Source organism: Coregonus clupeaformis, chromosome 30 (genome assembly GCF_020615455.1).
Source record: "Coregonus clupeaformis isolate EN_2021a chromosome 30, ASM2061545v1, whole genome shotgun sequence".
In the NCBI taxonomy this organism is placed as follows: domain Eukaryota; kingdom Metazoa; phylum Chordata; class Actinopteri; order Salmoniformes; family Salmonidae; genus Coregonus; species Coregonus clupeaformis.
In genome coordinates, this window is record NC_059221.1 from 8,519,070 (window position 1) to 8,536,770 (window position 17,701).

Here is a 17,701-nt window from a genome sequence, read left to right on the forward strand (position 1 = left end):
CCCCACCTGGGGACACTAGTTTCCAATAACAACATGTATGGGGACAAGAAGCAGCAGGGGTGCAAGAAGATGCACTGGAAACATGTCACGATGGGCGACATGCTCTCGTACATTTCCCTGGTGATGTACATGGGACTGGCGAAAGGTATAAGACTAGTTGACTAGTGGAGCAAGTCGCTGCTCTACCGATTCAAGTTCCCCACCTCCATCATGAGTGAAAACCATTTCTTGGCCATCAACCGTCCTCTTCACATGAGTGACCCACAGAATGATGAGGAGAATGAAGGGGACTGCAGGGTATGATCGTCTCACAAGAGTCAGGCCCGGTTACATTTATAATGTATATATGTGTTCATCATTTTTCTTGTAAATAGTTCTTATTAATGTGGGACCAATAACCTTTTGGCTTATTCACTGTGTAATAGCAGTGGAATTACCCCATTCGGACACTTTAGAGAGGTTGAAAGGACACTTTGATGTCCCCTGACACCACCACAATGTTTGAGAGGTTGATATTGTTGAAATGGCGTTTTTATAGTGACCAATAACTTTTAGGCTTATTCAAAGTGTAATAGCAGTGGACACTTGGATGTACTCTGGATGTCCCCTGACACCACCACAATGTTTGAGAGAGGTTGATATTGTAGAAATTGTGTTTTTATATTGACCAATAACTTTTAGGCATATCCAATGTGTAATGGCAGTGGAATTGCCTCATTTACATACTTAGGACACTTTGGAGTGGTTGAGGGGACACTTGGAGATGTCCCTTGACCGCACTTGACACCCCTTACTAAAACGTCTGTAACGTTATAGCTGTTCTGTCTATCAATCCCAAGTTGTTTACCGGTACTTGTTGTGGAAGCCATCTGATGTGTTTCCAGCTCTATTCATCAATGATTGATTTATAGCTTAAATAAATAAAAAAATGGTTACATTGTGTGTGCTTGATCTTGTGTGATCTGAACTGTGCCATTCCTATCCATGTTCTGACCATTTCCTTATAATCTCCCAGGTGTTTTCTTTCCAATGATACCAAGTGTATGCATTTCCTTTTCATATAACTGCAGTTGCTTTTGGGTATGTCTATTTACTGTAGGTCGGAAATCTACATTTTTGCCATTACATTGAAGTAGTCGAATAGTCATATAATTCGCCTAAACTGTCATACCATATAAATAAGATGTGCTGTGATGATAGAGGGGGGGCTGATAGCGAAGGACCTGGGGCACATCCTTACTGTCCTGAAGTATCGGCTGGACCGATACAGAAGACTCCCTGTGGTCGCCACATGCCTCACCGGGGAGGAATACATGTGCCAGTGGCAGGAGAGGGGTGAGAAGGAGAGGGCCGAGGCAGAGGAGAAAGCGTCGGGCAGCCCTCAGAACACAGAGGGCACAGGAGAGGGCTGCCATGGATGAGACCATTGACGCCATCGCCTCTGCTGGACCTCCTGCTGGAACCACTCCTGACAGCTGCATCACCAATACCAGTGCCTCCCAGTGTGCAACACCTGTAGGAGCCGCCGGAGTCCCCAGCTGCAGAAGAAGGCCACGTGCCTACTCTCCCGGCCACACCATCGTCGGCCCCTCAACCCCACCATTACAAACACCAGCTCCTCCAAGCCATCGTCGGCGGTTTTGTCCACCACCCCCCCTGTCTGTCACCACTAACACGGCCTCCTCTGGACCAACTGCCTCCTTCGTCTCCCCTGGTCACACCACCATAGCAGCCTCGTCTGGTGTCCCTGCCCCCTGCAATTTGAATACCGCCACTTCCACAGGTAAACACATGTTAAATTACGAAAAAATGACTGTTATCTGTTTTATAAAACAGCAATGTAAAAAAATATATATCTCTTTACATATCTACAGTCCATAGCACCAGCCCTCAAGTCATCTCCACCTCCTCCAAAACTTCTGCAGCTTCCTCCAGAGGTATTGATGTAAAAAAGTTGAAAAGGGTTTTCATGCAACATGTTCTGTCTAACACTACTTTTTCTCAAACTGCAGCACAGAAAAGGAAGAGAAAAGCTCCACCAGTCACGACACCCATGGCACCACTCTCAGGTACTTCATAATCTGTTTTTCTCTCTCTCACAGTTGTATCAATTACTATTGTTGTTGAAGAACTACATTTTGCAAAACCATTTTAAATCAAATTTTGTATTTAATTTAATTTAATTTTAATAAAAGGAGACCACCTGCTGTGCTCGCTGCGGGGAATATGATCCGCCTGCAAGCTCCCCTCAGGAGTGTAGATCCGAGGTGCTATGGGTGTGCTGTTGTGACTTCTGCCAGCACTGGTTCCACTGCAGGTGTGTGCAGTGGGATCCAGAGGTAGCGTTTGTGATTTTTGTGACAATATAGGGATGGAGGTCGAGATTTAATTGTTTGTTTTGTGTTCATATGAAATTATTTATTTGTACAAAAAATAAATGTCTAAAATATAATATATATATTTATTCAACCCATCTTGTGTATTTCTTCCTTTACTTTCCAAGTGCATCTCTGCAACACAAACTCCAACAGTGTTTTCATTGTTTATGTCAATACACATAACTGAAATTAGTTTTATTTGATGTAAATTATTAATACTCATATTTTAGATTTCAACTGTTATCTACTTTCTCAAAACATAAGATTAATCTGTAAAACAAACAATGAGACATTATTTGGTTCCAACACTGAATATGTTGGTGAAGAACCATTTCTTAAGAGTCCACAGGAGGGCGCTACGCAATGAAAAGTTGACAGGCAAGTCATACTTTTTTACCGGAAGGCTAGCGAAGTAGTCAACTATCTAGTAAACATTTCGGATACGAGGTTGGTGTCTCTTTTTTCAACAAAATTAAACGGATATATCTTGTCATTGAACAAAATAGTAAGGTGGCTGATAACTGGGGACCGTATGCCGATAATACGGGACATATTTTTTTTGCTAAACCGCTTATCAAAAAGCTGATAATAGTAGTTTTTCCACTGAAATGTCAAACATGCTAATTACTAACCCGTTAGCTAACATTTTTACGACACCAATAATCACAAAACTTTGATGGCTTGATCACAAGATAACACTGTTGAAGGTAATATATTTCATAAACGCTGTTGAATATGCCGATAATACGGGGTTCCACGTTAATTCCCTTATTTTGTCATTTACAGGCAGATCTGCACTGGGGAATTCAGGTAAGGGAATCTCTATGGACACTAGAGTGTATATTGATCCTCAGTCCACTTGCTTATCTACTCGCACTGACCACCCAACTGTACCCATCTACAGATACAAGCACAGTCACTGTATGAAAGGCTGTAGTCAGGACAGATTTTATTGCTCACCTGATACAAGTATCTAGCAGGTTAAGGTGTTGTCTTTATAAAGCCCTCTGCTTTGGAGCCGTAGACCCCTCTCCCCTCGCTTCCCCACCCCACACACCTCACTCTAGCTATCATTAGCATAGAGTAAAGTTGTTGACCCTTAAAGAGAGCAGCACAGTATTAGATAAAATAATGTACCAGCAGCCTTGTCAGTGGCCATTGTGTCCACTTAGTGGAACAAGTGTATAGAGTGTTGTTTTCCCCAGTACAGGTGGTAATTTTGGTAAACATCCCATTTCACTTGTTGTTTTGGCTGTTAAGCACAAGTTAGAAGACCGTAATGTCGGCAGTTCCTTTGAGATGGGTCAACTCCGCAATATGTGAAACCTTCTGTGCACCCTAATGGGAGAAAGGTACTGTATCGGACCACAACCTCTGTCTCTCTCTCCCTTTACACTTGTTGTGAAGGCATTAGAAAATTTCTGTGTGTTAATTGAAGTCTTTAATTGTAGTTTGCAGATAGTGATTTTCTGTGGGGAGATAAACAATCACAGAGACAGCAACTCTCTAACATTCTAACTATGGAGACAATGTGACATGATGAGGGGAGGTGTAAAAAGAACTCCTTCAACATAAATCTTCAGGAAATGTAGCTCTTTCAGTTTTAGTAAACTATAGGGGCTTTCTGTATACTCTGCTGACTTTTCTATCAATACAGCAAGGAGGAACTACTTGTCATGGCCTGAAGCAAAGAAAGCAGCCAAAGCCCGGCAATGTTGGAAAACTTTAGTACAGGCCTTAGGTTCCTCCAGGAACAAAGAGGATTAATTAAAGGAGACTACCATGCTAATTTATCTGTACAAACTCTCTCCTATCGGATTTAAAGGCTGCATATTCCACAGGTATGCTTGAGTGGGATGATGGAAGAAGATGGGATGAGTGTTATGTATTGTATATTGTATATGTATTTTTGATGTGACATCAAAATCACAACAATGGAAATTGTGACTGACTAGTCATTGTTGCTTACAAGCAGAAACATGCATATGAAATAATTATTTTATCCATAAAACCTACACAGTGTACAAAACATTAGAAACACCTTCCTAATATTAAGTTGCACCCCTTTTTGCCCTCAGAACAGCCTCAATTCGTTGGGGCATGGACTCTACAATGTGTCGAAGGCATTCCACAGGGATGCTGGCCCATGTTGACTCAAATGCTTCCCACAGTTGTGTCAAATTGGCTGGATGCCCTTTGGGTGGTGGACCATTCTTGATACACACAGGAAATTGTTGAGCGTGAAAAACCCAGCATCATTGCAGTTCTTGACACCTTTAAGCCGGTGCGCCTGGCACCTACTACCATACCCCGTTCAAAGGTACTTAAATATTTTGTCTTGCCCATTCACTCTCTGAATGGCACACACACACAATCCATGTCTCAAAAAAAAACATAATTTCACCTGTCTCCTCCCCTTCATCTACACTGATTGAAGTGGATTTAGCAAGTAACATCAACAAGGAATCATAGCGTTCACCTGGATTAACCTGGTCAGTCTCATAGAAAGAGCAGGTGTTCCTAATGTTTTGTACACTGTGTATATCTTGTGGGGTATTTAGTGTCTTTGTATTGGTAAGGCTTTTCAATCCTAGCACATTCTCTCATGTTATGATGTGGTTTGATACAATATGAAGAAAAAAAGGTTTAATTTGATTGTTAGATAATAAGCTTGCCAGTTGATGTTTGTTTTTTATTGCGTAATCTGCTCGGGTGATTAAGGACTTCAAGATCCAAGGCGGGGACTTTGTAAATGTAAGTCAGTCCCCTGCTCTTTGTCGTTTCTGATTGTTCTTTTTGAATGCCCGCCAAACCATTAGTTTATTCACCATACTGTAAACTAGAAAGAAATGGATGACTTATTAGTCATCAGAGTAATGATCGGAGACCTCTATGTTGCTAAATGTCAGTTTTTCTTAATATGTTTAGTAATTTTGTATATTGTACGTTTGATGTATTTATGCATGGCTCATCTGTAAAAGAGACGCTAGTCTCAGTATGACTTCCCTGTCAAAAATAAAGGTTAAATAAAACAATTGATTGCAATGTAACTGATGTTTCATCCTAGGTCATGCCCAGATGTCAGCTATTACTTTGCATATTTGGCACTAGATCTTCTGTAAATCCATCTGATTCTAGTTAGGTGTGCTCTGTTTCAGTATTATACGATATTTACCATTCATGTGTAAGTCCTTGCATTGTTTGAGATCACACTTTCATTCGTTCTTTGTTTTACCAGAAAATGCACTTCCGGTAAATTGCTTGATGACTTACCCAGTCAATAGGTGTTTGTTTACAGTGAAGCCATTGCCCCATCTACAGTACATAGACAGTACTCACATGAGCAGTCCTCTACAAAGGGACTGGTTGAATCTACTGAGTAGATTCTACTCAATTCATGGGTCTAGTTGAACCTTTTCATCTTTCTTCCTCTAGTGGACATGCTCTGAACTACAGCGGAGTTTCGTGACTTACTGCAGATGCTCAAATCTGAGCCTGGAGGCTGGAGCACTGCTGCTTTTCTTTTTCTACCCCAGTTAATTTGTTGATACATGTCACTGATTGGCCAGTACACTCTTTGGTTTGCCAGGTCTAAATGTTTTTAAAATACAGTACAGCTCCAATTAACTCCGACTTACAGATGGGTGTGCTCAGAAGTTACTTTTCGAAGTGCCTGTGCTGGCTGTAGCAACGGTACATCATTCATGTGACATTCCTTTGACCCTGTGGTGCACCTGAAGGGCGACGGTACAGTTATCTGCAGCATCTGCAGAGGACCATTTGCAGATGAAAACGTCAGAATGAAGCACTCTGCCCCTGGCCTCCTGTCCATGGTACCTCCATCTTAGACAAAAGAGCACACTTATAAACACACTGCTGTTCACAAACACATGCTCCATTGGAGACATTGATAAGAATATATGAATAGACATTGTTAATAACGGATGTTATAACGCCGATGTAGCTGAAGCATCCAGTAATAAACCTTTTTTCCAATCTATCCTCTACTGGCAAACAGTTCCCCTGTCACAAACGGCTGTCAGTTTTTCATCCCTGTACCAAATGTGAGTGGTTGGATGGAAAGCATGTAGTCTTCAGTGAGTATTTCTACATTGTGGATCAAAATGGAAAATATTGAACATGCTGTATGTGTATTTGGCTAATTACATTTTATTTCAACATTCCAGTGAAAGTGTTTGATGGTTTGCTCATGAGAAAAATTGAGGTAAAAATATCTTCTTTTGATGAGGGTTTGGGAATGTACAGTGCATTCGAAAAGTATTCAGACCCCATTCACTTTTTCCACATTTTGTTACGTTACAGCCTTATTTCAAAATGGATTAAGTAAAAAAAATCCTCATCAATCTACACACAATACCACATAATGACAAAGCGAAAACTGGTTTTTAGAAATTGTTGCAAATTTAAAATAAAATAAAAAAAATACCTTATTTACGTAAGTATTCAGACCAAAAAGTATCCAGACTCAAAATTGAGCTCAGGTGCATCCTGTTTCCATTGATCATCCTTGAGATGTTTCTACAACTTGATTGGAGTCCACCTGTGGTAAATTCAATTGATTGGACATGATTTGGAAAGGCACACACCTGTCTATATAAGGTCCCACAGTTGACAAGTGCATGTCAGAGCAAAAACCAAGCCATGAGGTCGAACGAATTGTCCGTAGAGCTCCGAGACAGGATTGTGTCGAGGCACAGATCTGGGGAAGGGTACCAAAAAATGTCTGCAGCATTTGTATTTATTATGGCTCCTCATTAGCTGCTGCCAAGGCATCAGCTACTCTTCCTGTGGTCCAACAAAGTTAAGGCAGTTATACATTTTTTTAAACATTACAAGATTTCCCTACATATTAAGTGTGTGCCCTCAGGCCCCCTACTCTACAACACAAAATGTATGTGTGTGTATAGTGCATATGTTATCGTGTGTTTGTATGCATGTGTCTATGTTTGTGTTGCTTCACAGTTTCCGCTGTTCCATAAGGGGTATTTTTATGTTTTTTAAATCTAATTTTACCGCTTGCATGAGTTACTTGATGTGGAATAGAGTTCCATGTAGTCATGGCTCTATGTAGTACTGTGCGCCTCCCATAGTCTGTTCTGGACTTGGGGACTGTGAAGAGACCTCTGGTGGCATGTCTTGTATCCATGGGTGTCTGAGCTGTGTGCCAGTAGTTCAAACAGACAGCTCGGTGCATTCAACATGTCAATACCTCTCACAAATACAAGTAGTGATGAAGTCAATCTCTCCTCCACTTTGAGCCAGGAGAGATTGACATGCATATTATTGTTAGCTCTCTGTGTAAATCTAAGGGCCAGCCGTGCTGCCCTGTTCTGAGCCAATTGCAATTTTCCTAAGTCCCTCTTTGTAGCACCTGACCACACGACTGAACAGTTCTCCAGGTGCGACAAAACTAGGTCCTGTAGGACCTGCCTTGTTGATAGTGCTGTTAAGAATGCAGAGCAGCACATTATTATGGACAGACTTCTCCCCATTCTAGCTACTGTCGTATATCAATATGTTTTGACCATGACAGTTTACAATCCAGGCTTACTCCAAGCAGTTTAGTCTCCTCAACTTGCTCAATTTCCACACTATTCATTACAATATTTAGTTGAGGTTTAGGGTTTAGTGAATGATTTGTCCCAAATACAATACTTATTCCTTGCCACCCATTCTAAAACTAACTGCAGCTGTTTTTTATTTATTTGTATTTATTTAACCAGGTAAGCCAGTTGAGAACAAGGACCTGGCAAAGATAAAGCAAAGCAGTGCGATAAAAACAACACAGAGTTACATATGGGGTAAAACAAAACATAAAGTCAAAAATACAACAGAAAATATATATACAGTGTGTGCAAATGTAGCAAGTTATGGAGGTAAGGCAATAAATAGGCCATAGTGCAAAATAATTACAATTAGTATTAACACTGGAATGATAGATGTGCAAGAGATGATGTGCAAATATATATACTGGGGTGCAAATGAGCAAAATAAATAACAATATGGGGATGAGGTAGTTGAGTGGGCTAATTTCAGAAGGGCTGTGTACAGGTGCAGTGATCGGTAAGGTGCTCTGACAACTGATGCTTAAAGTTAGTGAGGGAGATAAGAGTCTCCAGCTTCAGAGATTTTTGCAGTTCGTTCCAGTCATTGGCAGCAGAGAACTGGAAGGAATGGCGGCCAAATGAGGTGTTGGCTTTGGGGATGACCAGTGAGATATACCTGCTGGAGCGCATACTACGGGTGGTTGTTGCTATGGTGACCAATGAGCTAAGATAAGGAGGGGATTTGCCTAGCAGTGATTTATAGATGGCCTGGAGCCAGTGGGTTTGGCGACGAATATGTAGTGAGGACCAGCCAACAAGAGCGTACAGGTCACAGTGGTGGGTAGTATATGGGGCTTTGGTGACAAAACGGATGGCACTGTGATAGACTACATCCAATTTGCTGAGTAGAGTGTTGGAGGCTATTTAGTAAATGACATCGCCGAAGTCAAGGATCGGTAGGATAGTCAGTTTTACGAGGGCATGTTTGGCAGCATGAGTGAAGGAGGCTTTGTTGCGAAATAGGAAGCCAATTCTAGATTTAACTTTGGATTGGAGATGCTTAATGTGAGTCTGGAAGGAGAGTTTACAGTCTAACCAGACACCTAGGTATTTGTAGTTGTCCACATACTCTAGGTCAGACCCGTCGAGAGTAGTGATTCTAGTCGGGTGGGCGGGTGCCAGCAGCGTTCGATTGAAGAGCATGCATTTAGTTTTACTAGTGTTTAAGAGCAGTTGGTGGCTACAGAAGGAGTGTTGTATGGCATTGAAGCTCGTTTGGAGGTTTGTTAACACAGTGTCCAATGAAGGGCCAGATGTATGCAAAATGGTGTCGTCTGCGTAGAGGTGGATCTGAGAATCACCGGCAGCAAGAGCGACATCTTTGTTAAGTGTTGCAGTCATTTCAGTCGCTGTGGTAGCTGACGTGTATAGTGTTGAGTCATCCGCATACATAGACACACTGGTTTTACTCAAAGCCAGTTGCATGTCGTTAGTAAAGATTGAAAAAAAGTAAGAGGCCTAGACAGCTGCCCTGGGGAATTCCTGATTCTACCTGGATTATGTTGGAGAGGCTTCCATTAAAGAACACCCTCTGTGTTCTGTTAGACAGGTAACTCTTTATTCACAATATAGCAGGGGGTGTAAAGCCATAACACATACGTTTTTCCAGCAGCAGGCTATGATCGATAATGTCAAAAGCATTGAAGGTCCACAATAAACACAGTGGCCTCCATCATTCTTAAATGGAAAAAGTTTGGAACCACCAAGACTCTTCCTAGAGCTGGCCGCCCGGCCAAACTGAGCAATCGGGGAGAAGGGCCATGGTCAGGGAAGTGACCAATAACCCGACGGTCATTCTGACAGAGCTCCAGAGTTCCTCTGTGGAGATGGGAGAACCTTCCAGAAGGACAATCATCTCTGCAGCACTCCACCAAATCAGGCCTTTATGGTAGAGTGGCCAGACGGAAGCCACTCCTCAGTAAAAGGCACATGAAATCCCGCTTGGAGTTTGCCAAAAGGCACCTAAAGGACTCTGACCATGAGAAACAAGATTATCTGATGAAACCCAGATTAAACTCTTTGGCCTGAATGCCAAGCGCCACGTCTGGAGGAAACCAGGCACCGCTCATCACCTGGCCAATACCATCCCTATGTTTAAGCATGGTAGTGGCAGCATCATGCTGTTTTTCAGCGGCAGGGACTGGGAGACTAGTCTGGATCGAGGGAAAGATGAACGGAGCTAGGGCTGTGGAGGTCATGACATTTTGTCAGCTGGTGATTGTCAAGCAAATAACTGCAGGTCTCACGGTAATTGACCAGTAATTAGCATTTCCTGGCTTCCACACATAGCCTACAAGCAACTGATGCAGACCTTTGGAACATCTACATTTAAAAAAGTCTAATAAATCCATGTAATATAGCCTACACCATCACAATAAATCCATTATTTATTTTAGAAAGGTATAAAGAAACATATAAAGAAAATGTAGTCTATTTCAGAAGAACAGAATAGCATACTCTGAGTTGTCCTTATGTTAGGCCCTGATCTGGCTATGCCATATGGCTGTGGCCTACACTAGTTCATTTAGCAGACAAGATTTGCTTAGAATTCCGAGGCATTATTTAAAAATTATTTTATAGTATAAAGAATACAATTGAACATAGCTTAAAATAGAAAGGATATTTTCTCCAAACGATTTCAAAAGGAAGTGCGCACATGCGGCTATTCTGTGTTGAGCGGTTAACAAAGCAACTGGTCCTATATTCTTAATTTAGAGTTATTTATGCAACTTTATACAATGGTTTGTCTAATCCTGAATGCTGATTGGTTAAAACCACATTCCAGCCGGTGTCTATTCCACAAGTTACCACCGGCTAAATCTATGACGTTAAAATGCCTATTTACTCTGTTCCATCTGACTGCGCAATCCACTGTCTCATCAGAACAGCCAATCAATGTATAAACTTGATCTTCACTATAAAAAGCATCTAGACATGATCTCACATTACTTTTAGATTAACATTGTTTTCAACAGCGGAGATTTGTATAAACCTTGCTGTCGGTCTCTCCGACATTTGCAACATTGTTTCAATATTCAAATTCGATCTCCAGCTGTCCCATAGTAATGAACGTGTCGGGACGAGACAGACAGGAAGGGTTGCTCAGCCAGTCATGAATCAGCTGGCATAATTTTTATGGATATATACAAAGAAATGTCAATTGAAATAAGGTCAAATGAAACAAAGTCTTTCCAGCTTCAGTTTGAAGTGACTGTGTTAGCTGTGATGTTGGCTAGCTCCTCTGAACAACAGTGTCCTGACAAGTGAGCACATTTTCTATGCCAGGCGAAATCGTGCCTAATTAGTTCATTGTTATGGATCTATCCAAATAAATGTCACTAGAAAACAGCTTAAACAAATGCAAATGCAGCTACTTTGCTGTTATTCTGGCTGCACTTTTTGACGTGACTGTAAGTTAGCCGTAGTTTGCTAGCTAGCAAGCAAGGGATATGAACGTTGCCAGCCAGTATGGCAATGGAACATTTAGAATGAACGACTGGGTCGCGTCTCCAGCAACCGAACCGATAGAAGGAACGACCAGCCGGGCTTGGGTAGCAACCCTCGATTTGTGTCGGGACTGTATCTTGTGGAAGGATGAAATAGTATGAATAAATTCATCAAATTAAAGTTTTTAATGAAAATATGTAAATCATTATTTGAATATGTTGTATAAAAGTGATAATGCCCTCGAAGCTGGTGTTTGGAGGATATATTAGCAAGGTTTGCCAGCCCTCGACTTAGTCTTGGGCCTAACAACACCTGTGCCAATATATCCTCCAAACACCGGCTTCTCGGGCATTATCACTTAATTAGTTGTGATACAAATGTTGGGCTATTTGTTTGGATTTTTAATACATTCTAAGGCTGCATGATGGGACTCTAATGAGGATGTGAAAAAAGTCGCAAGCTGCACACACTTCATCAGTCTCTCATTCACAATTTGACAAGCATTTGATAATATTCTCACCAGGCCTCAAATTTCCCAGTGGCATCCCCCTTGTGTGGCCGTAATGCCTTTTGCGGCCAAAGTGGCCATTGCGCCCTTGGGCTGAATATAATAGGCTAACTATAATTCCCTTCTCCCGGCTGCCATGCTCCGAAGCACCTCTCACTCACATGGCTCTCTCAGATGTAGCCAATGCGTCACGTGATCAGGTCCTTCTTACAGGCATTTCAGCTAAGAAGTAGGCTACAAGTGAATGAAGACAGACACATTAGGGAAGCAACTGCGCATCAGGGAAGCAACTGCGCGTCCCTCTTATCGAATTCCAAGGCGCATATTGAAGATGTTAGAATTGTCCACATTTAGCCTACTTTTTGTCAGCCAACAAGATGAGTAGGCCTAACGAACAGCAAAAGAACTAGCTTATGTCAATCTACTATCCCCCATAGTACAAAAGTTGAACTATTCTATTGGTCAACTTGTCCTTCTGTGCAATAAATAAATATTCCAAACATACTCTGGAACAGTTGTGGGATGCAATAGATCCCAAATTAATACAACCACTCGCATAATTTTTTTTTAAAAAGCAATGAGGCTGATCGTTTAACTTATAATGTTGATAAACTATTAGGCAATTTTTTCACATTATAACCGCAGCAATGCGCACATGGCAGTAGGCTATAAGTGCGAATGTTTCAAAATGCGGGAAAACACGGTTCTCGAACGTGACGGCAAATGCGATTATGCATGTATGCTTTATTCTAAAGGTGCATTTTTATGGTGAAAATGTTCTTCCCCAAACTTCAAACTCATGCGCTGCTTATGTATGCCAGTTAGGCTCCACACCGGTTATAAAGCAGATTAATGTGCTTAATTTTAAGAGGTTATTTGGGCACTTTAGTTGTGATACAAACCTTATCAAAACATACAGGCCTATGGGCTTGGATACATGAGATGTGCGACTATAATTTGAAAAGGTCGCAAAAAAAAGGTATGCGCTGTTTCTTGCCTTAAAGCACAAGCTGGGCATCATTCACAAGTGATAGGCTAATATTGTCACCAATCAGACTATTCTTAATTTAATGTTGTCTTTACATATGCAAAATAATATATGTGCGAAATGAGTTTTGATTTAGAATGGACCATTATCATGCACCTGTCTCGGAACAGGGGCTTGGGAAAAAATATATGTCATCTATGCACTTAAAAAGCGAATGGAGGACGCTTTTCCCATGGTTCATTTTCATGCCAGCCAGGTAGGCTATGTTCCTGTGGGGTAAAGCGAAGCAATGTGCTTAATATTAGGAAGGTTCATAAATACAATTTTGTAAGCCTATAGAAAGCTGATGGGATCCTCTTTTTAATAGAGGCAATCAAAACTCAGTTTTCTCACGCAATTGCATAGCCTATAGAAATGTTGCGCAATATGAGCTCATGGGCACTCATGAGGTGTTTGATTAGATTTTCGATTATATTTGCATTGAGGTCAGAGTGATTAGAGGGAAAATAGAGTGCTGAGTACCAGGCAGTTAGCAAGTTTGGTAGGCTACTAATGACCATTAGCAGCATCAGAGCTTGGAGAAGCCTAGTTACAGTGACTAAACGGTCACGTGGAATTTGACTGCCATCATGACTCTATGACCACCGCTGTGGTGGTAATACGGTCACCATAACAGCCCTAAACAGAGCAAAGTACAGAGAGATCCTTGATGAAAACCTGCTCCAGAGTGCTCAGAACCTCAGACTGGGGCGAAGGTTCACCTTCCAACAGGACAACAACCCTAAGCACACAGCCAAGACGACGCAGGAGTGGCTACGGGACAAGTCTCAATGTCCTTGAGTGGCCCAGCCAGAGCCCGGACTTGAACGCCATCGAACATCTCTGGAGAGACCTGAAAATAACTGTGCAGCGACGCTCCCCATCCAACCTGACAGAGCTTGAGAGGATCTGCAGAGAAGAATGGGAGAAACTCAAGAAGACTCGAGGCTGTAATCGCTACCAAAGGTGCTTCAACAAAGTACTGAGTAAAGGGTCTGAATAACTATTTAAATGTTACATTTCCGTTTTTTATTTTAAATACATTTGCAAAAATTTCTAAAAACCTGTTTTTGCTTTGTCATTATGGGGTATTGAGTGTAGATTGAGGGGGGAAAAACGATTTAATCAATTTTAGAATAAGGCTGTAACATAACAAAATGTGGAAAAAGTGAAGGGATCTGAATACTTTCCGTATGCACTATATGTGCCCAGGTCAAGATTGAATGATAATTCAGAACAATGATCAAACTTGAATAAGGGCTGGTGGGTTTCATGGAAATAGAAGCAGGGAATAGGCCACTTAGTTAATTCAGATCGACAAACGTGATTTCAGAGCCATGATTTAACCTTGGATTACATAGTATTGGATTATTGATTCCTTGACTATGCTAGGGAATAACAAGGCTAATTTATCATCTCAATTAGTCGCTTAGTAGATCTAGACAACATTGGGGCGGTTTCCTGAACACAGATTGAGCCTAGTCCTGGACTACAAATAATTCTCTATTGAGTTAGCTTTTTAGTCCAGGACTAGGCTTAATCTGTGTTTGTTGAAAGCAGACATCTGGTATTGTATGGTCAGTCAGATTTGACTATACAAATCTAGTTTAAAAAAACGTACATTAAACCTCAAATCTCTTCTACACATCAGAGTACACACTGTTTAGACATTAGAATTTTCTTTCGCCAATGCCTTGCTCGTCCAAAGCTTTTTCCAACAACCACGTCAGAATTATTTGTATACACTACGTCAATTGCTGGTTGTAGAATCACAACCCTAATTTGGTTTCTAACAAATTCTGTAGTGTAGATATGACTGTACCATTTCAGAATGTCATATTGAACGGGATCTGGACACTCTCTCCCACAAAATGTTCCTACCAGCCCAAACAAATCAAATCAAATGTATTGGTCACATACACATTATTATTATTATTGTTATTGCGAGTGTAGCGAAATGCTTGTGCTTCTAGTTCCGACAGTGCAGCAATATCTAGCAAGTAATATCTAACAGTTCTTCAACAAAAACCTAATACACACAAATCTAAGTAAAGGAATAAGAATATATAAATATATGGGTGAGCAATGTCATTATCATTATCAGAGTGACATAGTCTAAGATGCAATAGATAGTATAGAATACAGTATATACATATGAGATGGGTAATGCAAGATATGTAAACATTAAAGTGGCATTATTAAAGTGGCCAGTGATTTTCAAGTCTGTATGTAGGCAGCAGCCTCTCTGTGCTAGTGATTGCTGTTTAACATTCTGATGGCCTTGAGATAGAAGCTGTTTTTCAGTTTCTCGGTCCCAGCTTTGATGCACCTGTATTGTCCTCGCCTTCTGGATGACAGCGGGGTGAACAGGTAGTGGCTCGGGTGGTAGTTGCCCTTGATGATCTTTTTGGCCTTCCTGTGACATCAGGTGCTGTAGGTGTCCTGGAGGGCAGGTAGTTTGCCCCTGGTGATACGTTGCGCAGACCGCACCACACTCTGGAGAGCCCTGCGGTTGTGGGCTGTGCAGTTGCTGTACCAGGCGCTTATACAGCCCAACAGGATGCTCTCAATTGTGCATCTGTAAAAGTTTGTGAGGATTTTAGGTGACAGGCCAAATTTCTTCAGCATCCTGAGGTTGAAGAGATGCTGTTGCGCCTTCTTCACCACACTATCTGTGTGGGTGGACCATGTCAGTTTGTCAGTGATATGTACGCCGAGGAACTTAAAAATGTTCCACCTTCTCCACTGCCGTCCCGTCGATGTGGATAGGGGGGTACTCCCTCTGCTGTTTCCTGAAGTCCACAATCATCTCCTTTGTTTTTTTTACGTTGAGTGAGAGGTTATTTTCCTGACACCACACTCAGAGAGCCCTCACCTCCTCCATGTAAGCTGTCACATCGTTGTTGGTAATCAAGCCTACTACTGTTGTGTCGTCTGCAAACTTGATGATTGAATTGGAGGTGTGCATGGCTACGCAGTCATGGGTGAACAGGGAGTACAGAAGGGGGCTGAGCACACACCCTTGTGGGGCCCCAGTGTTGAGGATCAGCGAAGTGGAGATGTTGTTTCCTACATTCACCACCTGGGGGCGGACCGTCAGGAAGTCCAGGACCCAATTGCACAGGGCGGGGTTGAGCCTCAAGCTTGATGATGAGCTTGGAGGGTACTATAGTGTTGAACGCTGAGCTATAGTCAATGAACAGCATTCATACATAGGTTTTCCTCTTGTTTGATGGGATAGGGCAGTGTGCAGTGTGATGGCGATTGCATCGTCTGTGGACCTATTGGGGCGGTATGCAAATTGAAGTGGGTCTAGGGTGACAGGTAAGGTGGAGGTGATATGATCCTTGACTAGAATCAGTATATACAGTGAGGGAAAAAAGTATTTGATCCCCTGCTGATTTTGTACGTTTGCCCACTGACAAAGACATGATCAGTCTATAATTTTAATGGTAGGTTTATTTGAACAGTGAGAGACAGAATAACAACAAAGAAATCCAGAAAAAACGCATGTAAAAAATGTTATGAATTGATTTGCATTTTAATGAGGGAAATAAGTATTTGACCCCTCTGCAAAACATGACTTAGAACTTGGTGGCAAAACCCTTGTTGGCAATCACAGAGGTCAGACGTTTCTTCTAGTTGGCCACCAGGTTTGCACACATCTCAGGAGGGATTTTGTTCCACTCCTCTTTGCAGATCTTCTCCAAGTCATTACGGTTTTGAGGCTGACATTTGGCAACTCGAACCTTCAGCTCCCTCCACAGATTTTCTATGGGATTAAGGTCTGGAGACTGGCTAGGCCACTCCAGGACCTTAATGTGCTTCTTCTTGAGCTACTCCTTTGTTGCCTTGGCCGTGTGTTTTGGGTCATTGTCATGCTGGAATACCCATCCACAACCTATTTTCAATGCCCTGGCTGAGGGAAGGAGGTTCTCACCCAAGATTTGGCGGTACATGGCCCCGTCCATCGTCCCTTTGATGCGGTGAAGTTGTCCTGTCCCCTTTGCAGAAAAACACCCCCAAAGCATAATGTTTCCACCTCCATGTTTGACGGTGGGGATGGTGTTCTTGGGGTCATAGGCAGCATTCCTCCTCCTCCAAACACGGTGAGTTGAGTTGATGCCAAAGAGCTCCATTTTGGTCTCATCTGACCACAACACTTTCACCCAGTTCTCCTCTGAATCATTCAGATCTACATTGGCAAACTTCAGACGGGCCTGTATATGTGCTTTCTTGAGCAGGGGGACCTTGCTGGCGCTGCAGGATTTCAGTCCTTCACGGCGTAGTGTGTTACAAATTGTTTTCTTGGTGACTATGGTCCCAGCTGCCGTGAGATCATTGACAAGATCCTCCCGTGTAGTTCTGGGCTGATTCCTCACCGTTCTCATGATCATTGCAACTCCACAAGGTGAGATCTTGCATGGAGCCCCAGGCCGAGGGAGATGACAGTTATTTTGTGTTTCTTCCATTTGCGAATAATCGCACCAACTGTTGTCACCTTCTCACCAAGCTGCTTGACGATGGTCTTGTAGCCCATTACAGCCTTGTGTAGGTCTAAAATCTTGTCCCTGACATCCTTGGAGAGCTCTTTGGTCTTGGCCATGGTGGAGAGTTTGGAATCTGATTGATTAATTGCTTCTGTGGACAGATGTCTTTTATACAGGTAACAAGCTGAGATTAGGAGCACTCCCTTTAAGAGTGTGCTCCTAAT

General features: G+C 42.1%; 1 protein-coding gene and 1 long non-coding RNA gene across 5 annotated transcripts in view; one reads left to right on the forward strand and one right to left on the reverse strand.

Annotated features, from left to right (window-relative positions):
- The window catches only part of LOC121546003, a 54,255-nt gene that overhangs the window by 12,072 nt on the left and 24,482 nt on the right, over window positions 1–17,701 (reverse strand). The gene's annotated exons all lie outside the window — the stretch shown is intronic.
- LOC121546006 lies at window positions 2,786–4,459 on the forward strand. 3 transcript variants are annotated; one of them, XR_005996323.2, is made up of 4 exons: window positions 2,786–2,825; window positions 3,165–3,188; window positions 3,639–3,730; window positions 4,036–4,459. It is a non-coding gene; the product is annotated as an uncharacterized LOC121546006 (long non-coding RNA). The 3 variants fall into 3 exon arrangements; XR_006657651.1 differs by having other exon boundaries at window positions 3,639–4,459; XR_006657652.1 differs by lacking the exon at window positions 2,786–2,825 and adding an exon at window positions 3,045–3,085 and having other exon boundaries at window positions 3,639–4,459.